This window comes from Molossus molossus, unplaced genomic scaffold (assembly GCF_014108415.1).
Source record: "Molossus molossus isolate mMolMol1 unplaced genomic scaffold, mMolMol1.p scaffold_m16_p_14, whole genome shotgun sequence".
Lineage (NCBI taxonomy): Eukaryota > Metazoa > Chordata > Mammalia > Chiroptera > Molossidae > Molossus > Molossus molossus.
The window spans coordinates 16,040,227-16,060,828 of record NW_023425349.1 but is presented as its reverse complement, the minus strand read 5'-3'; positions in this window follow the sequence as shown (position 1 = coordinate 16,060,828).

The following is a 20,602-nucleotide window of genomic DNA, read 5'->3' as shown; positions in this document are numbered from 1 at the left end:
CCCCTGGGGAAAACAACCAACTCTGCTCTAGAGGCCAGGTTGGGCGGGAGGGGGCTGACTATGGGAATCCGTAGCTATGGCTCATCGTGCATGGTCCAGGCAATGCTTACCCACCATAAAATGAGCTAGACCCTCCAACATGACATCAGCGCCCAAAGTAACGAAAGTGTGAACTGGGCAAAATAACCACAGGGATCATAAAACTATTTTATAGGCTTTGAAAAATAGAAAGCAGTGTTACAAAATGAGACATATTTGTAGGTCCATACAGGAAGAAAAATTGTAATAGTTAGAGAGTTAATAAGAGAAAACTGGATGAAAACAGTGCCTTCATGTCTGGGGTATGATTTTATTTATAACATCTCCACTGGGTATAAAAAGTAAGACCTGCTTGGGAAAAACATTGTCCAGACATGACTCCCAGTAGTGTCATTTTGCTTTTGTTCTTCCAAGCAATTGTGTTAAATTTGTAACTACCCCAAGCATCCACAGCTCCTGAGTATATGCTGCTGGGCCACAGCGGTCCATTTTCCCAGCTCAGCTCAGTGTCCTAGAGACTGTTCACTACAGTGTCTGTAAAACTATCTTTACAGCAGATGCTACAGATGAACCTTCCTCAGAGGAGAGAAAATATGAGGTGCCTCTAATACTGGGTAGAAAAACTGTGTGTATTCATGAGAATGAAGTGACACATATCTGCCAGGGCTCTTGGGAGGGTCACTGCCTTCAAAGCTATGGGATCCCTAACTGTTAGCACTTTTTTATTGGCTGAGGCTAAATGACATACCGCAGAAGGCATCTACAGTATTTGGGTGAATTTTTTAAGAGCTGGGAGTGTCATTGTTGAATGCAATGTTCTGAGGTGAATTAGAATTTACCTCCTTTGTAGGTCATTACGCATAAAGTTGAAAACACATGAACTTATTAACACTACACGCACATGCACACACACACACACACACACACACACACACACACATAGTTTGACTGTTATTATTTTCATGATCCTATGCTGCCGGAAAACCACTGGCTTCCTTCTTTAATTTAACATGAATTCTGGCAAAATGCAAAGATTTCTATACCTTGAAGTATATAGCATTCACCTTTTTTTCCAATTTGCAAGAAAAATTAAATGATAAAAGGTATCAGAGTCTCTTAGAAAATCCTTCCCTGAAAGCCTAGGCATTTTGGCCATTTTCATAATTATGATTATTCCTTCATCTAGGGACTAGAAATGATTTGATACATTGTTACCTGAAGAACATAGAAGACAAGGTATGAGCCTTTCAAGTGTCAAGGGAGAATTTGTGTTCAGTTGCCACAGAAGTAGAGAATAAATACTGACATATTCTGTAGTCTTTTTATCTTATGTCATAATATGATACATGTTTCATGTTTACCACTTTGTCATATTCCTATTAGTAAAAAGGAGAAATGACCTACTTTTCAATGCTTTTGCCAGAGAAGGGAGGAGCCCCACTCACACAGCCCACAGGTAAGAGGAAAGTTGTAACTGGATGTGCGTATTTCAGGCACTCTGAGAGTAAGTGCGAGATGGGCTTCTCACCCCAGAAGAACTGTGTGCAGTTTTTGTCTGCTGAGGCTGACAGCAGAGAGCACCACGTCTGTTCACTTTTTCTAAAATGGAAGGGGGAGCGTATCGTCTTCATTGGTTCCAGAAATGAAAAAAAAATTTTTTTTTTAAACTCACCTCATGAACAGGCCAAGAAGCCAAATCAGTTTTTTTCATTTTGCATTATGTTTTCTTGAGTAAAAAAGAATAAGATTTTGGTAAAGTAACAATGCTTCCTTACGTGTGCCTGTGTTGAACACATCCAGTCACTGCCTTAATAAAAGAATCAAGAACACCTCTGCTGATCTCTAGAATATCAGCATTCTCCTAGTACTCATGGAGTTCTTCCATTTCTCCCTGGTCATATCTTTCTTTTATTCCTTGCATTTAAATTATTTATCTCATTCGACTCTTACCTCTTGAAGGTTTTCCTTTCTTTCTGTTATTAAATCCTGGAGCTCAGACGCTTTTACATGAAGCATGAAATGTGCCACTCACAGAGTGACTCGGGGTCCTGATGGAGCTTAAATCACACACTGATCACCTAAAATTGAAAGTGACAGAATACAATGTTTTAATGGGGGGTTCATAGCTTTCTTCTCCAATTTCATTTCTCTCTGTCTAATGCCTTTTTTTCCCAACGAAGAAGAGAGAGGTGTTATCATCCATCTCCCTCATACAAAAATATAAATCCTATGTGAATTGAAACATTCTGAGGCACCAAAGTCCCTTGGCCATAGGGACTCAAGCACCTGTGGTTGTTCCTTCTCTTCCAAAATGATCCTGCTCTCCAACAACAAACGCCAGTGTACACATGTGTATATACACACAATCTCTGTTTTCCTTACCAGGTACCTAATCCTCCTTATCTCTTTTCTTCATTCACCCAGAAACTGAAAACCCTTCCCATTTTTTTTCCCCAAATTTTTTATTGTGGTAAAATATACATAAAATATGTATCATGTTAACCGTTTATAAGTGTATATAATTCAGTGGCATCAAATACAGTCCCAATGTTACCACCATGATCTTTACCCAAAGTTTTTTTTTAATCATCCTCAACAAATACCCTTTCTCCAGCTGTTGGCAGTCTCTATTCTCCTTTTAGTCTCTGTGAATGTACATAATTTTAAGTCCCTCGAGTCAGTGAAATCACACACTATTTGTCCATCTCCATTCTGAATTATATCACTATACTGTTTTGAAGGTCTATCCATGTTTAGCATACATAAAAATGTCATTATTTTTTATATTGAATAATATTTTATTGCATCCATATAACATGGTTTATTCATCTATTAATTTGTTGGTGAGCTGTTCCTACCTTCTGGCTATTGTAAATAATGCTACAATGAACACTGATGTACAAATATCTGTGTGAGGTTCTGCTTGTATTCTGTTGGATTTATATGTAGGAGTAGAAATGATGGATTGCATGGTTGTTGTATGCTTAACCTTTTGAGAAACTGCCAAACTGCTTCCCACAGTGGCTGCAACATTTTTGCATTCCTACCAGTAATGTGTGAGGGTGGAATGTCTTCATACCCTTGTCAAAACTTGCTATTTTCCATTTTGATGATTATAACCATCCTAATAGGTGCTCAGTAGTATCTTCTTGTTGTTTTTATTTGCATTTACCTAATGAATAATGACACTGAGCATCCTTTTATGTGCTTATTGTCCATTTGCATATCTTCTTTGGGAAAAATCCATTCAAGTCTTTTGTCCATTTTTGAATGGGGATTTTTTTTTTGCTACTGAGTTTTAGGATTCTTTATATATTTTGGATAGTAATCTCTTATCAAATATATGGCCTACCAATATTTTTGCCCATTTAGGATGCTATCATTTTTTTGATGCTATCCTTTAATACACAAATGTTCTTGATTTTGATGAAGTTCAATTTATTTGTTTATTTGTGTTTTTATGCTTTTGGTGTCATATGCATGAAGTCGTTACTAAACCCAACATCAAAAAGATTTTTCCCACTATTTTCTCCTAAGATTTTCATAGCTTTCATTCTTTTTTTTTTTTTCTTTATTGATTTCAGAGAGAGAGGAAAGGAGAGAGAGAAACATTGATGAGAGAGAATATTGACTGGCCGCCTCCTGCGTGCCCCACACTGGGGATCTGGGCCATAACCTGGGTATGTACCCTGACCAGGAATCGAACCGGCGACCTCCTGGTGCATGGGTCAATGCTCAACCACTGGCCGGACCATAGTTTTCACTCTTAAGGTTAGGTCTTTGATTTCTTTTGAGTTAATTTTTGTATAGAATATAAGATAGGTCCAACTTCATTCTCTTCCAGGTGTATATTCAAGTTTCCCAGCACCACCTGTTGAAAATACTATTCCCAGTCCATCCCCTTTATACCCAAAGCAGCCAACAGAAGGAAAGAGTAAGGGCATTTACTGTAGACGGACAAGATCATGCTATCCTGTAGATCAAGCAGTTCCAGGGAGGCATGACTTCAGAGAGTAGAAATGACCGCTAAGTTCCATGAAGGGAGAAAACGTTTCTTCTGAGTTCACCACTGTAACCTCAGCTCCTAGAATCATACTGAGCACATTGGAGGCTCTCAATAAATGTTTTCTAGAAAAAAAAATTACTGAATAAATGATTTACTCTTTGCACTCTAAAATAAAGGTCAAGGAGAATGCAAGATTGTGGTGGTAGTGACCGTGACTGAGATTGAGGTTCCTCTGACACTGGGCAATGGAGATGTTTTGGGGGTATGGGACCTTCCTAGATGTCCTCAAGAGACTACAGGGCTACCCCTGTAGCACACACTCTTGCAACGTGCTGGTTTCCATGGTTCTCTCCTTCACCAGAGTGAGTCTGTGAAGGCAGCCACCCTCTGGGCTCCCTCTTCAGTGTCTGTGCCACACTCCTCCCTTGGCCTGCAACACTCTCTTCACTTCCTGGTTATGCTCGTCTACCCGCCCTGCACACATTCGAGTGTACACACCACACAGACATGCCCACACACACTTTGCCTAGCTAACGCCTCATCATTTCGAATATCTCAGCTTAGTATCACTTCCTCACCGATACCTTCCCTGTCCCTGTCCTGACTAGGTCAGTCCTCCAGTTAGATCACCCTTACCATTCCGCACGTGGCAATGTCGGTAACTATATACTTATAATGAGATTTGAAAAATGTTCTTTTCTCCTGACTGGTATAAACCTACCACACTGTTATGTACTTAGTAGGATCTCAGAAACTGCCCAGGGAATAAGCCAATAGCAGACACCCCAAAGGTAGTGACTGTCAATATTGTGAATGAATCATTATCTAGATCTAAAGCTAACATTTAAATAGTGAGTTGGACTGGTGGGCAGAGAACATGAGACCATAACCACGGACACAACGATAAAAGTGACTCAAGAGAAACACTTCTCACCAAGTACCTCCCTCACTAATTACAAGCACCATTCACATTTAAAAATCAGTTTGGCTGGGGACTATTGATCTTCTCTTTTCTCTGCTTTAGGCTTTGTGTTGAGACTCCAGCTCTCAAGAGGAACACCCTGCCCTGAATCTGCTTGGCCTTAGTTTACCTCTAGCTGAAACATGCCTGGCTTTCTGACTTAAGTAAAGGGCAAGACAACAGCAACCACAGAAGCAGGAGAATTGAGAGACCTTGCTTGTTTTGTGAAACAGACCATTCAGAGGAGATTTTCAAGAGGCAAATAAGAGAGCAAAGATCTCTGGAGCATCACTCTGCTTGGCAACGGTGAAGAAGGCAGCCCCGCGGGTCTTTGGGGGCCCTGGCCTGTAGGGGGCAATGCGAGAGGAAGAAGGGCTCGCTCCCTGTGGCCTGAGACGGTACAAGCCAGCATTTCTGAAAGACAGCATCAGGAGGGCTCAACACAGTCTCACCTGTTTCTGTTTCGAGATAGCTGCTGGAGATGTTCAATCAAATGTGGGTGCCTTCTAGTGGGCTAGGGCAATTGGGGATGGGTGATAAGGCTGCTAGAGGCAGTGAGAGAGAGGAAGGTGCCCATAGCAAGCAGAAGGTGCGATGGTCCTGCAAAGGGCTGCCTTGGGGCAGACCTTCCATCTCCTCAGGACTTCTATCAGCTCCTCTCCCCGCCGCGGCCTCTTCCCTTCCCTCGTCCCTCAGCAAAGTCCTCTCTAATTTAGCCCATGTAACTTTCTCCTCCTTTTTGTACTGGCTCAGCATCACAACAGCTCAAATAAATCTTCCTTATTATTAGAAAAACACACATTTGGGGTGGGGTGAGAATCCGAGTGACAAAGTCAAAACCTGTTGTAAGTAGGAAGAGACAAGGACATAGGTCTTTTTTTTTTTTTTTATCCTCACCCAAGGACATTCTTCCATTTTTTGTTCAGATAGAGCGGGAGGGAGAGAGAGGAAGAGAGAGAGAGAGAAACATCGATGTGAAGGGACACATCGAGTGGCTGCCACCCGCACGACCAACCAGGGCCGAGGACAAACTGCAACCGAGGTACGTGCCCTTAGCGGGAACCGAACCCGGGTCTCTCTGTACTGCAGGCCGACGCTCCAACCGCTGAGCCAAACCGGCCAGGGCGGACATGGGTATTCTAGGCACCTGTGCCTCGTTGCTCAGGACACCCCCTAAGAAATAGTTTTGTGTTACAAGAGGTAAAGAGGTGGGGAATTCTTCTCTCTCCCCCTATTTTTATTTGAAAAAGTTAAAAATGTCCAACTCTCAGAGAATCGGAAAGAATAATATGATAAATACAGATATAGCCTTCATCTAAATTCACAATCACTAGCATTTTGCTACATGTGCTTTATCTGCATACACACACACGCGCGCGTGCGCACACACACGCTCCCCCCGCCCCACCCCAAATCTTTTTAAAGTAACTGCAGGCATCATAATATCTTGACCCTACATACTTTAAAATATGCCTATCTAGAGTGAAAAGGACCTTGTCTTACAGTACTATGCTATTGTTATCACACCCAAAAAATTTACTGCTGACGTGATGACTACCTAACATGTATCCCATATTCAAGTTATCCCAACAGCTCCCCCAAATTATTCCATAGCTCTTTAAAATAATTCCACATCTAATTAGGGCTTCTCATTACATTTTTTTAAATGTTTTCTTACTGTCCTTTAATATAGAAAACGCTGCTCCTTTATTCATGTGTATGTAGGTTTGTTTGTTTGTTTGTTTTAATTCATGGGCAATTTTGGGGGGCATTCAGGATAGTTGTATTGCAGAATTTCTCCAAATGTTTAACTTTTCTGTTTCCTTGTGAATAGATTCAAGTTAAACATTTTTGGCAAAATATGGTATAACTGACTTTGAATCACACCAGGAGGCACATAATTCCAGTTTATCCCATTATTGGTGTTGCTAAATCTGATCACTTGCTTAAGGTGGTAGCCATCAAGGTCTGTGGGACTAGAGTTTGGAATCCCACAAATATTCTATTTTTTCAAGAACCTTTTATCCAATGGCTAAATCTTCTGTTGTTGACCCTGCACTGAATCAATTATTTTTATGGTTACCAAATTGTGGCTTTCTATTCTATTGTTCCAACGATATACATTAGTTAATATTCTTCTGTAAATAACGGTTCCTTTCTCTTTCATGGGGGGGGGGTGAAAATTGTGTCTTGAAGACTAAACCCAAAAGTGCCTAAGAATAGAGCCCACAGTACTGACCGCATCCTGCTTAAAATGGGGTTAAATGCTTTCCCTTATGAATGGTCCTCTTTGACATGGGTCACAAACCAAGATCCCTGAATGTCCCAACACCGCAGATGTCTGCTTCTCCCTAACTCTCTGAGCATGAAAAGATCACCCACATTGTATGAGGAATTTAAATAACCCATCCAGAGTCAAAAGTATGGAAACACTCTTGTAAACTACACACATGTAATTCCTGATTAGGGATGAAGTTAACCCAGGGGACACCCATTCATGGTAGAAATAGGGTGGGGAATATTAGGGTCTAGACTGGAACCGTTGTAGTAGGGGAGCTGCATGAAGCATTGTCAAGCCTATAAAGGTTTAATTTCTAATGTACAGACTGAGCAGGGCAAGAGGAAGAAAAGGGGAAGAGCAAAAGACAGAGGTTCCAATGGCTATCAGAGACAAGCAGGGAAGGGGGATACTGGGTCTCTCTTGTTTAATTCAGAATCCTTTGAATTAACTGTAGATTCAGCTCCCCTCAATGGAGCCCGCTGCTCTGGAGACTAGACTGGGTCAACGGAGTCAAGTGTCGAATTGGGGCCTTCGTGATTGTAAAGGGGCTGTCCAGCAGGACACTCGTGCGCCTCCTCACCTGGTCTCTGCGGCTCCTTTGCTGCGCGAGCTGGTATTGTGGATGTCAGCAACAGGCTGGCACGCAATCTCTCCATCCCGACCTGGCCAGGGAGACGCTGCAGAGATCAGGGAAAGGGAAGGGGAAGTGGGTGTGGCTGTGGAGCTCGGCGGCACGGTCCGGAGCACACAGACACGTGTGTTCAACTCAGCAGAACAATCAGTCCTAGGCAAGGGCAATTTTGAGATTAGGGCTTCGGGTTCTATTTTACTTCATTTTTTTCATAAAAAGAAATGTGCTCTCTCTGATGAAAAGTCATGCTGCTCTATTGTAATCTCACCTCCACTCACACAGTCTCACACCGTTTCATTTCTGACCCACTTTCTTCATCTTCTTCCCTTGTTTCCTTCAAGAGCAGTTTTAGTTCCCAGCCCCAGCCCGCGCCTTGCTTAAATTGCTTTAATCTCCAAGTGCTTCTTATATTGATTTCACACAGTTAAGCTGCCAATCAGCTCCTCTCCTTGTGCAGCCTCGGAGGGCAGAGAGATTAAAACAACAAACAAATAAGGCTGATGCTAAGAAGTGGGCTAGAATTTCCAAATGAATGTCAGCAGCTACCAGCAGAGCATCTCTCCCTCTCCCACCGTGGAGGAGCAAGATTCTTACAAAGAAACTAGGCCTAGCTTTGTAATGTTAATAATAGACAGCTTTTAATGAATAGCTGCTCTGTGCCAGGAACCCTGCTAAATACTGTATTCCTATGAACTCATCTAGTCCCTGCCACAATCACATCTGGTCAATACTAGCATTGTTCTTTTTTAACAGAAGAAACTGAGGCACAGAAAGGTTAAGTGACACATCTAAGGTCACACAGCCTGTGAATGACACAGCATGATACCAGACACAGTCTGTGTCTAGAACATGAGCTAGCAGGCAGCAAGCTATAAGCACTCCTTTGCCTTGTTACAAAGTCTCTACCAGGCAGTAGCAGAGACTGAAGTAGAAATGGCCACTTTCCATAAAGAGGGAACAGTAGTTAGAACAGGTGAAAGTTAAATACCTTTTAATCCAATAAACATGCATAAAGCCCTTATTATGCACAGGCAAGAAGCCTGACCCTGGAGACACACAGATGAAGAAGTTGCATTTCTAGCTCTCAGAGACCTCAAAATCTAATGGAGTCCAATCATAGATAAGCAGTCTACTGGGAGAGATGGTGGTGGAGGAGGAAGAAAAGGCAAGCAAGTGATCAAATTGCTCTTCATCCTTCAATTTATGACCCAAACCTCACCTCTTCCAGGAAGCCTTCCCTAACTGCCTCTAGCTGCTTTCCTCTTGTTGTATCACTCATCGCTGAGCACTGCAACCGTAGGAACTTGTTTGTCTCTCCCACTAGACTAGGCTCCTGCAAATCACATCTTTTAAGCTAAATTGGCTTACCATCTGTTTTTATAAATAAAGTTTTATTGGAATATAGTCACAGTCATTTGTTTACATATTGTCTATGGTTGGTCTTGAGCTATAGCAGCAGAATTGAACAATTGCATCAGAGACTGGTCTGTAAAGCCTGAGCTATTTACTATCTATCTGGGCCTTTTCAGGAAAAGGTTTCTGACCCCTATGCCAGACTATGAGCAATTTGGGGAGAGAGAAGATGCCCTTTATTTCCAAATCTGCAATAGCCAGCACTGCAGGAGTAGGATCATTCTGGGGCTGCAATCCCTGCCAACAGCATCATTTAAGCTTGGTCTGGTGTAGATTCTAAAAATGAGGATTTCTGCTGGAGAGAAATTTAGATGAGATGCTGGAACCCCTACCCAGGTCTTCTGTTTCCTGGCTCAATGTGCAACCTACAAACAACACAGCAAATGGCTAGGTGATTTCACAACCAGACACAAGTCTGCTGAAACTACTCAGAAGGAACACACCTAAGGAAGGAGGCTCAGGGGCAGGCAGGAAGAATGAAGCCGAGACAAAGGGAAAACAGACCACACGTGGGATGATTTGCCACTAATTTTCTGAGGGGGTGACATAACTTCTGTGACAGGTAGGTTATTTTGGTTCTTCATTAGGACTCTTATTAATATGGTGTCGGATGTATCTAACTGCACCTGCTGTGTTACCAGTCGTAAAGTGTGTATAATGTCACATCTATCTTGGGAAGGACTGAATAGGAGCTGGAGAGAGGGTGGGCAAGCAACAGATTGGACGGCGAGGAGAAATTACCTGCACAATTTCCGTGCTCTGAGCTGGTAGGTAATAAGCCCAGCGTGTTGAATGAACACTCTATTTAAGCAATTGCAGGCAAGAGGATCATCTGTCTTGAAAGAGACCATTTTTGCCCAAATTGCTGAGCTGGTCTGCACACTCTCAGTGCCGTGTTCAGCACTTCCCCACCAAACAGGGAACAGTGCAGACTGTTCCAAGGGCTGGCTACAACCTGCATAGAGCCTGGGAGTTATGAGGGAGATGTCACCCCGCTGAAGAGGCGTGACCCATGACCCCTAACTTATATGAATAAGACACCGACAGAGTGAGGCAGGCTGAGCTTTCTGATGGTTCCTGAAATCTAGCTGTGTTAGGTTGTGTTTTAGCTTCAATCAAAAGGCCCAAATGCTGGCAGAGATCCTTCCTTCCTTGTAGGACAACCAAGGATCTCAGTTCTCCTACCATAGACTGGGAGTCATTACAACTTCAAGAGTAAAGGAATGTTAAAAATAAAGTTCTATCCCTTAGTGCCTATAAAATCCAATTAGGGAGCTCTTTAAGATGAGAGTGAATGGGCTTTGCCTGAACACCTCCTTTCTCAGAGAAATGAGATCTTCTGAAAGTCCTCCCTAATATCTTGGGCCAATTTAGCTTTGTACTGCACCAATAGATGTCTTCTGAATCTTACAGAATGAGCCCAATCTTGCTTTTATATAATACATCTTTCTTTTAAAAAAAAAGTTTCTATTGATTTTTAGAGAGAGAGGAAGGGAAAGGGAGAGAGAGAAACATTGATGAGCAAGAAACATCCATCAGTTGCCAGACTGCCTACTGGGGATCAAACCCAAAACCCAGGCAGGTACCTTGACAGGAATTGAGCCAGTGACCTCTCAGTACATGGGATGATGCTCCACCAACTGAGCCACCCTGGCCAGGGCCATGTAACATATCTTCATGTATTTCCACTCACATCGTGAGTATTCTCTTCTCTAGGTTCTATAATCCCATTTCCTTCTACTTTCCCACAAGATATGGTTTTGATTGCGCTCACAGCTCTGACCGATTTTCTCGTGACAGGCCACGACCTGTCTTTGGCCTCCCTGTAGTGTGCTGTCCAGAATGACGCAGTGCTGCAATGCTCCCTCCGTCCTGCCAAAGGCGCTGCCCTCGCAAGGCAGTGCATCGCGAAAGGACAGCTCTCAGGCGTCAGAACTAACCAGCTCTCAAAGAGAAGCCCTCACACCCTTATCGAAAGTTTAAGTACAAAGACAAGGGTGCGTTTACTGGGGAACACTGCGGATCCCCTGGTTTCGGAAGCACTCACCCTGTCACGGGGGCACTGAGTGTTCTAATTTAGATTTCAAGTTGTGTTGGTGTCGTTGTTTTCCCTGGGCTTGAAAAAGAAAAAAAGTTCATTAATTTTGAAATTCTTTTTTTTTTTTTAAGACACTGTTCTGGAATAAAAGAAAAGTAACCCAAATGGTAGTTAGAAAAGCTTGCTAACTTACAGCACTCACCTCTGAACTAAGTCCTTTTTGGCGGCCATAGTGCTTTGCAAATGCAGAAATGATTTTCATGTGTTAAACCAGTGAGCTTGTGTTTTCTTTTCCTCTATGATGTTGGAAAGGGGTTTGACCTCCACTGCTATTCAAGTGATTCCCAAGCTATTCTGTGGTCAAAAGATGTAGGATTTTGCTTGGGCCAGAATGTTTAGAAAACCGAGGGGTGGGACGTCACCCGTGGAGGAATCCAAGAAGTCACGAAGCCAACGTAAGGAGAATGAAAAGCATTTACAGCTGACCTTGGATGGAGCCTGACCAGGAGCCAAGGCTTTCGAAAAGTCATTACCTTCTGCCGAAATTGTGGGGTCTCACTAAAATTCACTCTTACTCTTATAGGATGGTAACATCAGAAACGCAATCATAAAAAATTAGACTTTTAAAAAATAATTTCCTTTTCCTTTCCCTCTGGCTCCTGTATAAATTTCTTCTTGAAAATGTCAGCCTGCTTTAGCTACACTGCGGGGAGATAAGAAAGGGGTCCCCAACATTGAAGTGGAATGCTAGAGGGAGGGCTGTGTTCTTAGTAGCATGTGCTGAGGGTGGCAACACAAAAATAACCTGAGAGAGAGAGCGAGAGAGAACGAGCACACAGAAAGACCCTACAGTGGGCCATCCCCTGGGACTGTGGGCACACCTGGTACCACTGCCTTCCCCAGCCCCATGGGGCAAGGAATGGTCAGGGATGTCTGCAGAAGCTGTAGCCAGCTCCAAACAGCTCCAAAGTCCCCTGTTTTCTATCTTAAAAATGTTATATGAATTGTAGACTGTACGCCATAATACTAACATCCATGAAATTGAAGATGCATTTGTGGTAAGACACATGATTGTTTCATCACTAAGAAAAGAAAAGAAAACGCTGCAAATTAAACTGTGACATAGCATCAATGGCAATACGCATTCTAATTTCAAAAGTGTTAAAACAAATGTGTGAGAATCAATGAAAGATTGGATGTTTGTGTGTATTTAATATAAAAACATAATTTCTCCCATGCCCCCACTTCCTAATCTTTAAATCAGCTTACTTCAAAAAAATGGACCGTGTTTCTTCTTTGGCTTTGTGTCCCCTTGACACACCGCCACAAATACCCTGAAGCTTTCATACCCCCATTCCAGAAACATTCATTACCCCAGTTCCTGGAGTCGGTGGTACAAGCCATCTTTGGGGAGAGGGTTAAAGGGCAGGGGGAGCTGTGTAACTTTTTCATTTAAAACTCTATAAACCCAAGAAAATTAAAAACATATGTTGAAAGAAAAACTTGTCATGAATATTTATGGCATTATTCATCATAGCCAAAAAAGTGGAAATAAACCAAATGCCCATCAAATGATGAATGGATCAACAAAATGTAGTCTGCTCCTAGAATATGATTCTGTCATGGAAAGGAATGAAGGACCAAGACATGTCACCAGGGATGGACCTGGAAAACATTATGTTAAGTGAAAGAGGCCAAGTCACAAAAGCCGTATTATGTAGAAAGCCATTTATACAAAATGTGCAGAATAGGCAAATCCATAGAGATCGAAAGATTAGAGGTTGCCAAGGGGCTGGAGGAAGGAGGATATAGAGAGTGACTTTAAAGAATGTAGGGTTTGCTTTTGGGGTGATTGGAGATAGATAATGAGAGTTGTACAACATCGTGAATATACTAAGAGACACTGAATTAATTGTACACTTTCAAAATGGTTAAAATGGTAAATTTTATGTTATATGATTTTTATGTCAATAAAATGGATAAAAAAAAAATACCTACAAAAAGTCCCCACCCCCATTAGAAGAAGTAACTCTGTTGGAATTTGGATTGGGAGGGCCCTTGGCTCAGCCTTGCTGTCGCTCCCAACGGTGACCCCTCAGGTCTTTCAACAGAATCCTGGGGCTCTGAGCAGCCAGTTTGAAACCTTAAACTTTGCTCACAAAATGGCCTTCTCTTCCCTGGTGCCTGAGGCCCCAGTCACCTCTCCCAAAGCTTTCCCTGAACAGCAAGGATAGTGTTCTGCTCAACACATGTCCCGTCTGTCCCTCTCCAGCTCCCCCGGGCACTCCAGATTTCAACTGCATCTCCCTGGCACCAAGCTCCTCGCACATTCAGGAGCCAAGTTTGTATACCACCCACACCCACCGCGAACGGCCAGCCATGAGGACTTGGGGAAAGCAGCATGTTCCCCTAGAAAGATTCCTCTCCAGCCCTGAGTCCTGTCTGGAGAGAGACACAGGAACCTGAGCATTTCACACCCTACATGAGGTATGTGGTTTGTAAGTTTGGGTGCTGCCTTGGGCAGAAATGCTCAGTGGAGCCTGCCCCACACCCAGCATGCTTTGCGAGTTGACCACAGAAGACCCGCTCATTTATTCCATATCCCTGGTTTAATGGCAGACACAGCGCCAGTGTCTCTGACCCAGTTTCACTTGTCACTCACGTCTGCACTTGTGTACTCTCTGAGCAACCCACTCTGTTGGCTCTGGGGAACAGCCTGAAGGAGGCACCTGGAGCCCAGGCTCCACCTGTGCCACGTCACCAAGAAGGAGCCCATGATGCTGTTTCTCACTACTTGCCTCGTGCACTTTCTCTACCTGACATATCCTTCGCTCCTCTTTTTGCCTGACCAACTCACTCACGTTTTAAAACTTACCTCAGACCCAGTAAATGGAGGCCTGGGCATATATGGAAAGATTCATCTTACATCCTATTCTACATAAAAATGTTAGGTAACATATCATAAAAAGTAAGTAACACACAGCCAATCTTAACGCATCAGAGGGAAATCTACAATGCCAGCATTGCAGTGGGACCTGGAGCTGGGGCTCTGAATACAGACTGACCCTTACCTTGTAGGGGTGGGGAGCGGTTATATAATTGGATGCTTAAGTAATTGACAAATACTTATTTTATTCAACATCTACTATGTGCCAGGTACTGGAGATTAAAAGCTGTATCTATTAGGCTTGTGTCCTCAAGGAGGTTACATTATCGCCAAATGAGTAAGGCAAATGATTTCTTTTCATTTGTATTTGTGGAGGCCCAGCTTCTAGGACAGGTGAGATGTATTATCCCAAATAATTTATGCTGCCTGCCCATAAACACTTATAATTTAGGAAGAGAAACAGGAAGGCCCATAAAAAAATCTGATATCAGATAAGTGGTTATAAGTGCAATATCTTGAGTTCAACTGAGTGATATATGTTCAATACAATATATAATTAATTCATTCAATTGTTCATTTCTCCTTTGAGGGAATATTTATTTATTTATTTTTCTTTATTGAATTTAGAGAGAGAGGAAGGAAGAAGGAGAAAGAGACAGAAATATCGATGTGAGCCCTGGCCGGTTTGGTTCAGCGGTTAGAGCGTCGGCCTGCGGTCCTGAGAGACCCGGGTTCGGTTCCGCTAAGGGCGCGTACCTCAGTTGCAGTTTGTCCCCGGCCCTGGTCGGTTGTGCGGGTGGCAGCCACTCGATGTGTCCCTTTCACATCGATGTTTCTCTCTCTCTCTCTGTTCCTCTCTCTCCCTCCCACTCTACCTGAACAAAAGGTGGAAAAATGTCCTCAGGTGAGGATAAAAAAAAAAAAGAAACATCGATGAGAGAGAAGATCATTGGCCGCCTCCTGCATGCTCCCCACTGGGGATTTGGCCCACAACCTGGGCATGTGCCCTGACCAGGAATCGAACCAGCGACCTCTTGGTGCATGGGTCAATGCTCAACCACTGAGCCACACCACCTGGGCATCCTTTGAGTGAATATTTAATCAGTCTACTAGGTACTAAGCACTGAGAGGAACTGGGTACACAGAGTGTTGAACAAGACAACGTGGTTCATACGTTTACAGATTATAGACTAGCAGGAAAGACAAACATTCTAGACTTACTTATAAGGAAATATATATAGTGATGGAAAGTTGCAATAAGTCCATGAATGAAGAAAACCAAGTGCTATGAAGCAAGATAATGAAGGACAACCTGAGTTATGAAAAGCATCTCAAATGAACTGAATTTTTTGTTTATTATGAAAAAATAATTAGGAAAAGCAAATGAAGAGTGAGATAAAGAGTATTCCAGATGTAGCAAATAAGAATTTCCAAGTTTCTGGTGTCAGCTAACATCTACCCAGAACTGCAGTGATTTGGAGAATGGCTGAAGCGAGGTGTAGGGGCCACATCACGCGTTACTCTGTAGGGCACATTAAGACATTTGAATTTCATTCCAAATATAAAGGGAGGCCCCCAGAAAGTTTAAATAGAGTATTGATATAATCTGATTTGCGTTTTTAAAAAGATTAGTACACTAGAGTGGAGAATGGTGGGAGGCGAACGGAATGGATGTGAGAAGGACAGATGAACTGATAAACTGCCCTGCAGTAGGCTGGTAGTGGCTTCAAGCAGGCATGACGCATGCAACACATACTTCCAACATATACATCGAGTGTCGAATGGACAATGCTGGAGGCCCTGAGGGTTAATGGAGAGGAAGACACAGAAGTGACTCCAGATTTCGGGCCTAAACAACTGGATAGATAAAAGGCCTATTCACGGAGAGGCAGAAGAATGGAGCAGAGAATAATTTGGACGAACAGAACTCAGGAAGGCCTTTGAGGTAGGTCACATGTGGACAGGAGTCATTGTGGAGGACACTCAAAAAGACTAATAGTGGGGAAGGGGGTGTTCTAGGCAGAGGCAGAGGGAATACCTGGCCAAGCTTGGGGATGTGCACAGTTACGAGAATGGCAGTGTGAGAGCACAGTGTTGGTATGCAGTGTGGGGACATTGTCATCGGGAAGGATACAAGGCTGAAAAGTTAAGTATAAGTAGACGTGGGGAATCAATGTCTGAAATTAATCTGTAAAAAAAAGATAACCTTTGGAGGTTTGTAGGCAGTGGGATAATGTGTTCAGACTTTTTTTTTTAGGATGATCTCCAAAATTATTGGAGCTGTGTAAGGGAGAAAAAAATAGTTGGTGTTTGAGAAAGAGACATTCTGGGAAAACTGAAATACATGCAATCTTTTTTTAGCATCTCTAACACATCAGTTTAAGAATATGAGCATACATTATGTATAATTTGGGTTGTTTTTAAAATGATCATGTTTCATGTTTGTTATATATAGAGCTGTGAAGGCCTGGGTAAGTCTTGGTATAGATTTTATTTTTCCATTAGGATGAAAATAGGTGTGCAGTGGTCACCCATTGGTTAACAATATGTCAAATCTTGTCATTTCCAACTTGAATATTCATATCTCTTTTATAATTAAAACAAAAATAAAGGCTGAGTTTGTTTTTGGTTTGGGTGTCCTGCTCTATTGCCCACTAAGGTGTTCTTTGGACAAAAAAGCAAAGGAAAGAAAAACAAAACTGGGAAATTATGGGACAGCATGTATTATTCATGGTGTGGAATTATAAGGAAAAGATATAAAAATAATTTTCCTATGTATGCTTTGTTGTTACATTATACATTAAAAAAAAAAATCAAAGCAATATTCGTGAACTTCTGAAGTCAGTAAAGTTTTTCTGTGAAGGGCCAGATAATGAATATTTTACCCTTTGTGGGTTCTGTGGTGTCCGATGCAACTATTCAACTCTGCCTTGTGGTGTGAAGCAGCCACAGACAATACATGGACAAATGAGCATGACTGCGAACAAATAAACTTTATTTACAAAAACAGGCGTTGAGCCAGATATTGTTGGCCCTTGCCCAAACCCTGGCTACTCTTAAAAATGATGATTTCCTCCTCTGTATATCGCGTGCAGTTTACAGACTATTGCTGTGTCTTGTCACTTACAAATGTTGCTCAGTTTTATCTACTCTCACTCATTTTCATGTCCACCACTTTTGTTTTGTCCTAAGTGTTTGTTTTAAACTCTATGTGTGATGACTAATAAAATGTGCTTCTCGGATAAAATTCTCTCTCGCCCCGAGAAAGCAGCAGCGGGAGGAGGACAAGGGAAATGAGAACAGTGATCAAGATGTCACAGGATAAAGAGGTGGACGCACTGCATTGCTTTGTCTGTTTGCCAAGAATTTATGAGTCAGGCCCTATGCCAGAATGTTGCAAGTGCTATTTAATTCCCCCAACCACCCTATAAAGTAGGTTACAATCTCTACTTCAATATTGGCAAGAACACCTTTAAGGCTGGGTTTTTCTACAAGTAGATACTGGGACAAGGATTTGAATGCAAAACAGTCTGTCTGGGAGGCAACCCCAGGAACCAAGGTGAGGGAGGGAGCAAATAATCCAGGAAAGGGAGGAAAGCCAATAATGGATACATTATTGAGGGGTAACGGACATTCAGTGAGTTGAGGGCCCTCTTAGATACTGTGTAGAACACACCCCTACAACTATCCCAAAGAGGAGCAGGGAAGCTGAGGTATTTAACCACCAACTCCCATCCCCTGTTGGTTAAGTTTTCTCCTGGGGTCATTCATTCCTTGGATCTTCCATCATGCCCCACATGTGGGTTGATACCCTTCCTGAAGCCAGGTAAAACCATTAGGAAGAAACAGATAGGTGCTAGAGGCAGGAAGTTGATGGTGTGAACACGAATCCTTCATTGAACCTTGAGATCACCTTTGATGTAGGTCAAGAAGATGTGGACGCCAATCGTATTTGCTATAGACACTGAGATCAAAGTTTCTAATGCAATGCATACTGCTATTTTCCCTGACTCACACCTGTTATTTTTTCTGTTTTTGTCCCCATGGAACACCCATGACCAGTTCTGAGGTTAAAGGGAAGGTGGGGGCCAGTCTCCAGGAAGGGAATTATTATTATTTAACTAATAAGTCTTAAAATTTTTCCAAGAGCTCTCTCTTTCCAGCATGTCAAAGTCCATTCTTTACATGAAAACTCCAGTTTACATTCACTCTGGTGTGATACAATTTCAGTGGGAAAGAAATGAAAGGGAAGTAGACATAATCCCCTTGATTACCCCCAGCATGGCATTTACCTGCATGGAATACAGATGCAGGACTTACCAGCTAGCCACCACAGTGGGCAGTGTGGTGTGCAAATCTGATGATGCCTTTTTTCTTTCTTTTTAACAGCTGTGTGGTAATGCTCTTTGTTTGTTTGGGAACTTAGAGGCACACACCCAGACATGGAGAAAACCGTGTTTAGGAAAACATATATTAAGTACTTCATAATGTTTTCATCAGTATCACTGTCATAAATTTTTTTTAAAAAATAACCATTTGTTAGCATACTCTCCTCCTCTGCCTAAGATCGACCTCCCTGACTTGGAGAAGCGGGAGACTAATTTAATTACAGCACAAGTGCTAACATAAGAGAAAGGCATGGACCTTGTGTCCATGTTCCTCTGAAGTACAGGTCCAGAACTAAAGGGGCGGGGTGTGGGCTCCCAGAAATGACTGAACTCAGTGTGAAGAACTTTCGGGCAGTTAGCGAAAGCTGGGCGAAAGCTAGCCTGCCTTGTGGGGCGGTAAGCTCCCCACCACCGGAGGTGCTGGCTTCCCATCTGCTGCAGCTGGGCTAGGGAGAGCTATGGCATTGGGCAGAAAAGAAGAAATCATCACTGTAGGGTCCTTGAAACAACAGTCCCTGGAGCCCGACAGCCTTAGTTCAATCCTGGCTATGTTACAGTTGCCCACTGTGAGTTTTTGTTCTCTAATCTATAAAATCGGGATAATGATAGTATATTTTCACAGGTTTTTTCTGTGAATTTCCTAACATTTTGTATATGAGGTGCTTAGCATAGTGTCTAACCACGGCAATTGTTAAATGGATATTGTAGTTTGTTGCTATTAAGGAGCTCACAACAAGGTAGGGATTTGATTTGCACAGACTCTCTAGGCAAACACAAACTGAGTACCCTGTCTTTGGCTTGAGCCAGATGTGGAAATACAGAAATTAATACACTGAATTTTTTGCCCAAGAGGAGCCCCCAGAATGTGCTTATGTACAGGGTCTCCTAAAGATGAATCAGTCCAGGGAGACCAGCTGGCTGGAGCTCAGGCAATGACACATCTGGCTGAAGCCCAGCGGCTCTGCCTGGGCGAGGACTGGCCTCATGGGTGGTGGAAAGCGGTGAGCCACGTGGTCCCGTGCCACTTCTAGAGGGGTAAAAAGCAGGCGTTGTGATCTGCAGAAGAATGTAGTCAATCAGACAAACAATTCCCAAGTGTTTAGCCAGAAAAATTAAAATGAAAGCTACAATCAGCTTAATGGGTAAGAAGAAGTCTGAAAAAGTCACTCTGTCAGAATGCATAAGAATTAGCTTGTCCCAGAACCCCAAAAACAGTAATTGAGAAAAAAACCCTACAAAAACACTACAATCTGTTGAGCTTTCACTAAATATCAGGCATTGCCCTAAATACTTCATATACTTTGATGTATTTAGTCTGTTCAGTAGCCTTATGAGATAGGTATTATTGTCTGGCTGGTGCGGCTCAGTGGTTGAGTGTTGATCCATGTACCAAGAGGTCACTGGTTCGATTCCCGGTCAGGGCACATGCCCAGATCCCCAGGGGGAGAATGCAGGAGGCGGCCAATCAATGTTCACTCTCATCGATGTTTCTATCTCTGTCTCCTTCTCCCTTCCTCTCTCTCTCAAATCAATTTAAAAAAAGTAAAAAATAAAGAGATAGGTACTATTATTATTATCACCACTTTATAGAGGAGAAACTGCAGCTTGAAGAGGTTAAACCATCTACCAGCTAACCGTTTACCATTTACCCAGGATGAAAGGACGGTTGGAGAAACTTTCACTTACTGGCCATTTCCCCTAAGCCATGTGGCACCAACCATGAGTTCTGGGCTTTGCAGCGACAGGTGAGCATTCTGGACCTGAGATTTGCTGCTGACAGGTTCTCACCATCTGCATTTCCTTGCTGTAACCTGGAATCCCATTTATCTGCAAAACTGCTTTGAGGTGAATAATATGAAATGGCGAACAAGGAACCAGACAGAAGTGGCAGTTGCTATGGAAATGCAGTGTCTTTGTGCAGCCTGGTTGGAGAGGGGTGGGTGACACCCATAAATATG